Below are 7053 nucleotides of genomic sequence, written 5' to 3' on the forward strand. Positions count from 1 at the left end.
ACTTGTAGAGTTATTATTTTCATTGTGCTTCTTCTATTTTGGGGGGAATCAAAGTGAACTCACCCAACCAACTTATCCAGGCAATTTAACTAATTGATCAGAAAAAAATGCAAACAAAAATAATAATTTCATTACAGTATCAATACCAGTTTAGAGCTCGTTACTAGCGGCATGTCCCAAAAATACCTAAAGACATGTCTTTAAGAAATAGGAAAAAATACAACAAAGACATGACACAGGACATGAGAGATGCATCTGGCCTGTCAGTCAGTCCATCTACTGTTCATTGAAACCTCATCCAAAATGGGCTCAGTGTAAGGTTGACTGTCAAGACAGCATTCTTAAGGAAGTGAAACAGGGAGAAAAGGCTAAGGTGTGCCACTTTACACAGGGACTGGACTTAAAATCAGTAGAAACAGTTCTGATGGACTCAATCCAATGTGAATATTGTGGTTCAGTGAGTGTCTGCAGCTAGCTGTAAAGCACTGTGGAGGCTCTGTCATGGTATGTGGCTCCATATCAACCAGTGGTGTTGGGGATCTTGTCAAAATTGATAAAATTATGAACAAAAGAAAGTATCATTACTGCTGCAATTAAATTTCAGCGAAAAATACTAGCCTGCTGCATCATTTTTATTCCACTTTGATTTTTAGGGTGGGCAGCATGGTGGTACGGTGGTTAGCGCTGTTGTCTCACAGGAAGAAGATCCTAAGGTTGACTGAACCATCTAGACGGAGTCTTTCTGTGTAGAGTTTCCATGTTCTCCCTGTGTTTGTGTGCGTTCTCTCCAGCTACTCTGGCTTCCTCCCACAGCCCAAAGACATGCAGTTAGTTAGGTTAGGTTAATTGGTGATTCTAAATTTCCCATAGGTGTGAATGTGAGTGTGAATGGTGGTCTGTCTCTCTGTGTTAGCCCTGTAACAGACTTGGAACCTGTTCAGGGTGTACTCCGGCCTAAACAATGTGATATCAATCAACAGATCAATATAATAGACATGAGGCCTAATATTGCATTCAAAGTCAGTATAAATAACTCAGAAAGGCATTATATTATTTAGAGATGGCACGATACCACTTTTTTATGTCCGATACCGATACCGATATCATAAATTTGGATATCTGCCGATACCGATATGAATCCGATATAGTGTGTTTTTTAATCAATAAAACTGTTTTTTTTAATATCTTGCTGCATTTTGTATAAGTTCATACTCAAGTTTAAATAAACAACAACACTAAAGCTATTCTGTTATACCTGTGTGTAAAAATACACTGCACCCAAAATATTTCATAGTTCAGCAACACTGATCAATCTAATAAACCTTACCTAACTTAAAACCTAACTTAAACCTACTCCATCCTCCCTATTCTGGTATTTTAAAGAGTACTTAGCAGAAATATTAAGCAACCTAACTAATAGGGTTGCAAACTCCCAGAAAAAAAAAAAAAAAAAAATAGGGAACCACCCACCCTCCACCTCATGATGCTTAATCGATGTAATCAACTTTAATTTGATGCAGGGTGAAAAAAAATGCACAGAAACAAATTATTTTTCAAGAATAATTAAATAGATTCAACATCTTTCTTCAACAGAATTGCAGACTGCACAGATGGTACCTTCCCAAAGGAAAAAGTACTATAGCTTACTAGGGTATATAGACTTAAGAGTTACTATATATAGTAATGGACTTCTATACATTTTACATCAGATTAAAACTTTGGGTGTAAGATTCAGATAATTATTTATCAAAAGCTACATATTTTAAATGAGAATAAGAAAGAAAAGTATGTCTTTGTGCCCCCTTTTCTCTGTTAATGCCCTATCGGCCCCCCTGGCTGCACTTTGCTAGATCCGCCCCTGCACAGTTACCAGCCGTCAGCTACGTAGAAAAGGATCCTGGTGTAGAAAGTAATATTAAATAAATTCTAACAACAGCTTATCAAGCTTAAACGTGCTGCTGTTGTTCCGCCGCTGGTTTCCTCTTTCTGGTGCAAAGTGGGCCAAAAACAAAGAAGAGAGACCGACTCGCCACAGAAAAGCCGATCAGCTGATCGTTAAGCAGTTTCATGATTGAAGTAGAGACAGGAGAGGGAGAGAGAGAGAGAGGCAGTCGCTCCATATATCGGTTGTTAAGCTTAACATGGGAACGCTTTACAAACATTCAGAGATGAACTTACACACTTGCTTTACTTCTCTCTGGGATAACTTCCTCGGAGATGAAATGCTGGTTTGGTAGCGAGCTACAAATACACACAGCCTCTCTATCACATGAGGCATACTGCTGCAACGTGCTACGGTTATGAGCCGAGTTACACCGTGTTGCAAGTTTTGTGAGGTGTTTTTTTTGATACTTAATGGATCGGAGTACATTTTTTATTTCTCTCCGATATCCGATCCAGTAATTTAGGTCAGTATCGGACCGATACCGATACGTAATATCGGATCGGTCCATCTCTAATATTATTATGGAAGGAAGAAAGGTACAAATGTGGGTCCCACACATAATGCAGAACTGGTTCAACATCACCGCAGCTGCACCTGAGAATACTGCTGATGGTCTGGTGGCATTTTAGGCTCCCTTTTATCACACAGCTTAAGGGAAACCTTTAATGACTTGAGTGTATTTGTAAGTGAACATGAAGAACAAGTGAAAAAGAAAAGGGAAGCAAACACTCCAGTCAGAGGTAGATTAACCCACAGTGTAGGGAGAGGCGGAGACTTACATAACACTGACACAGTGAGTTTACATTTCCTTAGTACTCGGTCCAAAAAAGGATAAGCTGTAAAACTTCTTCGCTGGTTCATATGTTAGAAGTAAACCTGATAAACCACAACATGATCAGTGCTAAGGTTACATGATGCTACATGACACATCTTTAAACAGACTTTAGTGGGTCGGTTGTTTCCTGGGTTAGCTTTAAACCACTTCATACTCATATTTCATTGTAAAAGTGGAAGTCACTGTGGTCAAACTGTCATTCAGTCAAGAGAGCGGACCAACACACACATTGCAGTTTTTAGTCAGACACACAGCTCACTAGTCTCTGTGCTCCATTCAAACACTCTTCACAGCCTCCATTTGTGATTTTCTTGTGCTTTCAGTTGTTCAGTAGTAATTTTACCAGAGACTGGAGGATATCCACTAGGACTGTGTCAATGTGTGTGGGTGCTCTACGGAAGATTTTCCACCGGAGCAGTCTCGTGACATCACTCTAACTTCAGCCTTTGACTAAGTTATGATGATTGATGGTCAAACAGTGCGGCTTAAAGTAGCGCACAGGGACAGATTATATAGAGTTAGTCTTGACAGTCACAATAAGGAAGAACACACCCAGATGTTGGTTCCTAAAAGCTACCAGGAAATTATCTTCCAGGCGGCTCATTACAACCTGATGGCTAGGGTATGACAAAACTCTGGAGCGAATGATGGCCCAATTTTATTGGCCTGGCATCCAAGGTTCCAAGGATAAAACTGCCTTCTCCACTCCGTACAGTTTGTGCCAATTTGTGACTCTCCCATTCGGCTTGTTTGGAGACCCCATCAATTCAATTCAATTTCAATTCAATTTTATTTATATAGTGCCAAATCACAACAACAGTCGCCTCAAGGCGCTTTATATTGTACAGTAGATCGTACAATAATAGTTAAAAAAAACCTTTTAACAGGAAGAAACCTCCGGCAGAACCAGGCTCAGGGAGGGGCGGGGCCATCTGCTGCGACCGGTTGGGGTGAGAGAAGGAAAACAGGATGAAAGACATGCTGTGGAAGAGAGACAGAGATTAATAACAGATATGATTCGATGCAGAGAGGTCTGTTAACACATAGTGAGTGAGAAAGGTGACTGGAAAGGAAAAACTCAATGCATCATGGGAATCCCCGGCAGCCTACGTCTATTGCAGCATAACTAAGGGAGGATTCAGGGTCACCTGGTCCAGCCCTAACTATATGCTTTAGCAAAAAGGAAAGTTTTAAGCCTAATCTTAAAAGTAGAGATAGTGTCTGTCTCCCGAATCCAAACTGGAAGTTGGTTCCACAGAAGAGGGGCCTGAAAACTGAAGGCTCTCCCTCCCATTCTACTTTTAAATACTCCAGGAACAGCAAGTAGGCCTGCAGAGCGAGAGCAAAGTGCTCTAATAGGGTGATATGGTACTACAAGGTCATTAAGATAAGATGGGGCCTGATTATTTAAGACCTTGTATGTGAGGAGCAGGATTTTGAATTCTTTTCTGGATTTAACAGGAAGCCAATGAAGGGAAGCCAAAACAGGAGAAATATGCTCTCTCTTTCTAGTGCCTGTCAGTACTCTTGCTGCAGCATTTTGGATCAGCTGAAGGCTTTTCAGTGAGTTTTTAGGACATCCTGATAATAATGAATTACAGTAGTCCAGCCTGGAAGTAATAAATAAAGTAGTTTTTCAGCATCACTCTGAGACAGGATATTTCTAATTTTAGAGATGTTGCGCAAATGGAAGAAAGCAGTCTTACATATTTGTTTAATATGTGCATTGAAGGACATGTCCTGGTCAAAAATGACTCCAAGGTTCCTCATAGTCTTACTGGAGGCCAAGGTAATGCCATCCAGAGTAAGAATCTGGTTAGATACCGTATTTCTAAGATTTTCAGAGCCGAGTACAATAACCTCAGTTTGATCTGAATTAAGAAGCAGAAAGTTAGCAGCCATCCAGGTCTTTATGTCTGTAAGACATTCCTGCAGTTTAACTAATTGGTCTGTGATACCTGGCTCCATGGATAGATGGAGCTGCGTGTCATCTGCATAGCATTGAAAATGTATACTATGTCTTCTAATGATACTACCTAGGGGAAGCATGTATAATGTAAACAGAATTAGTCCTAGCACTGAACCCTGTGGGACACCATAATTGACCTTCGCCTTGTAATCGGAAGGTTGCCTGTTCGAGCCCCGGCTTGGACAGTCTCAGTCGTTGTGTCCTTGGGCAAGACACATCACCCGTTGCCTACTGGTGGTGGTCAGAGGGCCCCGTGGCGCCAGTGTCCGGCAGCCTCGCCTCTGTCGCTGCGCCCCAGGGCGGCTGTGGCTACAATGTAGCTTGCCATCACCAGTGTGTGAATGATTGAATGTGTAAAGCACTTTGGGGTCCTTGGGGACAAGTAAAGCGCTATACAAATACAGGCCATTTTACCATTTAGTGTGTGAAGAGGCCTCTCCATTTACATGCACAAATTGGAGTCTATTAGATAGATATGATACAAACCACTGCAGCACAGTACCTGAAATATCTACAGCATGTTCTAATCGCTCTAATAGGGTATTATGGTCAACAGCATCACCTTCCAGTGCCTCATACATTGCCGGTTTGTACAGAGTTTTTCAGATCTGACCAGGCCCTTAACCGATCCCACCCAAAAGGGTTCCCCAGATCTAATCCAGTGGATGGAGTAGTGACAGGCATTGTTCATGCAAATGAAGAAGGCTCCCTGTGGGGAACCTGTGCACCACACTCCTAATTTTTCCCTCCCTTTTATTCTGCAGACTGATGCCTCAAAAAGAGGGCTGGGGACAGTTTTGTCAGAGCAGGTAAGGGGGGTTGACTGCCCTGTGGTTTGCATCAGCCGGAGCGGGAAGCCAGGTTCTGTCACAAATAGCAGGCGGTATGTGCCCGAGGAGGGGTGCGGTGTTCAGAGGGGTAAGTGGCAGCAAGAGTGGAAGAACGAGGGAGGGTCTGTAGTGAGGGGAGGTCCAGAGGCAATAATACAGATAGAGCTTGGCTGGATGACTCACTGGCCTAAGTCGATTGATGGGGGTATGCAGGGTATGGTTTGTGGCTTAGCTGCAGGTTAGGGGTGGAGCAGTGGGTTGTGAATTGGCCAGGGGAGGCTGGCTCTCACAGCCAGGTCTCTCAGCCTTCACGCCATAGTAAAGACAAAATTAATCCACAATATTGACAATGTTGTTGATTAATTTGTCTCTAAAAACACCACTACAGTAAAAGTTCACCATTGTTGGTGAAGAGGTTTTGAATCTGCATTCATGCTTCTTTTCTTCTGCAGGCTTGCTTACAAACCACGTGTTACAACAGAGAAAATAGTTCAAACTGAGCATCAGAATGAGGAAGAACGGTTATTCAAGTGACACAGATGTTGGTGTCAGACAAGCTGGCCTGAGTATTCAGAAACTGTTGATCTGCTGGGATTTTCCCACAGAATGATCTCTAAGGTTTACAGAGAATAATCTGAAAAAGAGAAAATAACCAGTGAGCAGCAGTTCTCTGGGTGAATTACAAAGGTCAGAATGGCCAGGCAGCTTTGAACTGACGGATAAGAACTGTTAGTCAAATGACCAGTCAATACAACTGGGGTAACCAAAAGTATCGTAGTATAAGATAAGAAGAGCATCTCTGAACATAACACACGTCAAACAGATGACCTACAACAGCAGAAAATCACACCAGATGTCCCTCCTCTCAGCAACAAGCAGGAAACCGATGCTACAATTTCCACACAGTCACCAACATTAGACAACAGAATATTAGAAAAACAGTACTTGGTCTGATAAGTTTCAATTTTTCCTAGAACATTTCGACTGTATCATTAGCTGCTGGGATAAGCAACATGAAACATGAAACATCCTGGCTGCCTGTTGTATCAGCAGGTCAGGCTTCTGGTGGTGTAATGGTGCTGGGGATTCTTTCTCTTTTCTTCTGATTGCTGTGTTCGGCAGAATAATGCACCACAAGGTTAAAATAATGTCAACCTGGTTTCTTGAACATGACATGAGTTCCCTGTACTTCACGGGAACCAGATCTCAATCCATTACAGCACTTTTGAATGTGGCGGGATGGAAATTCACATTATGGAGGTGCAGTTGATAAATCTGCAGAATCTGTTTGATGCTGTCATGTCAATATGGACCAAATGTGCGAAATGTTTCCAAAATTAAGACAGCTTTGAAGGGAAAATGGGGGACCAATATGTACCTAATAAAGTGGCTGGTACATTTACTTAGTGTTTAATAATATTTAAAAGAACACAAAGCAAAGCTAAAGTGTGTTCAGCTCAGGCCCAGTTAATCT

This window comes from Oreochromis aureus, linkage group 6 (genome assembly GCF_013358895.1).
Source record: "Oreochromis aureus strain Israel breed Guangdong linkage group 6, ZZ_aureus, whole genome shotgun sequence".
Lineage (NCBI taxonomy): Eukaryota > Metazoa > Chordata > Actinopteri > Cichliformes > Cichlidae > Oreochromis > Oreochromis aureus.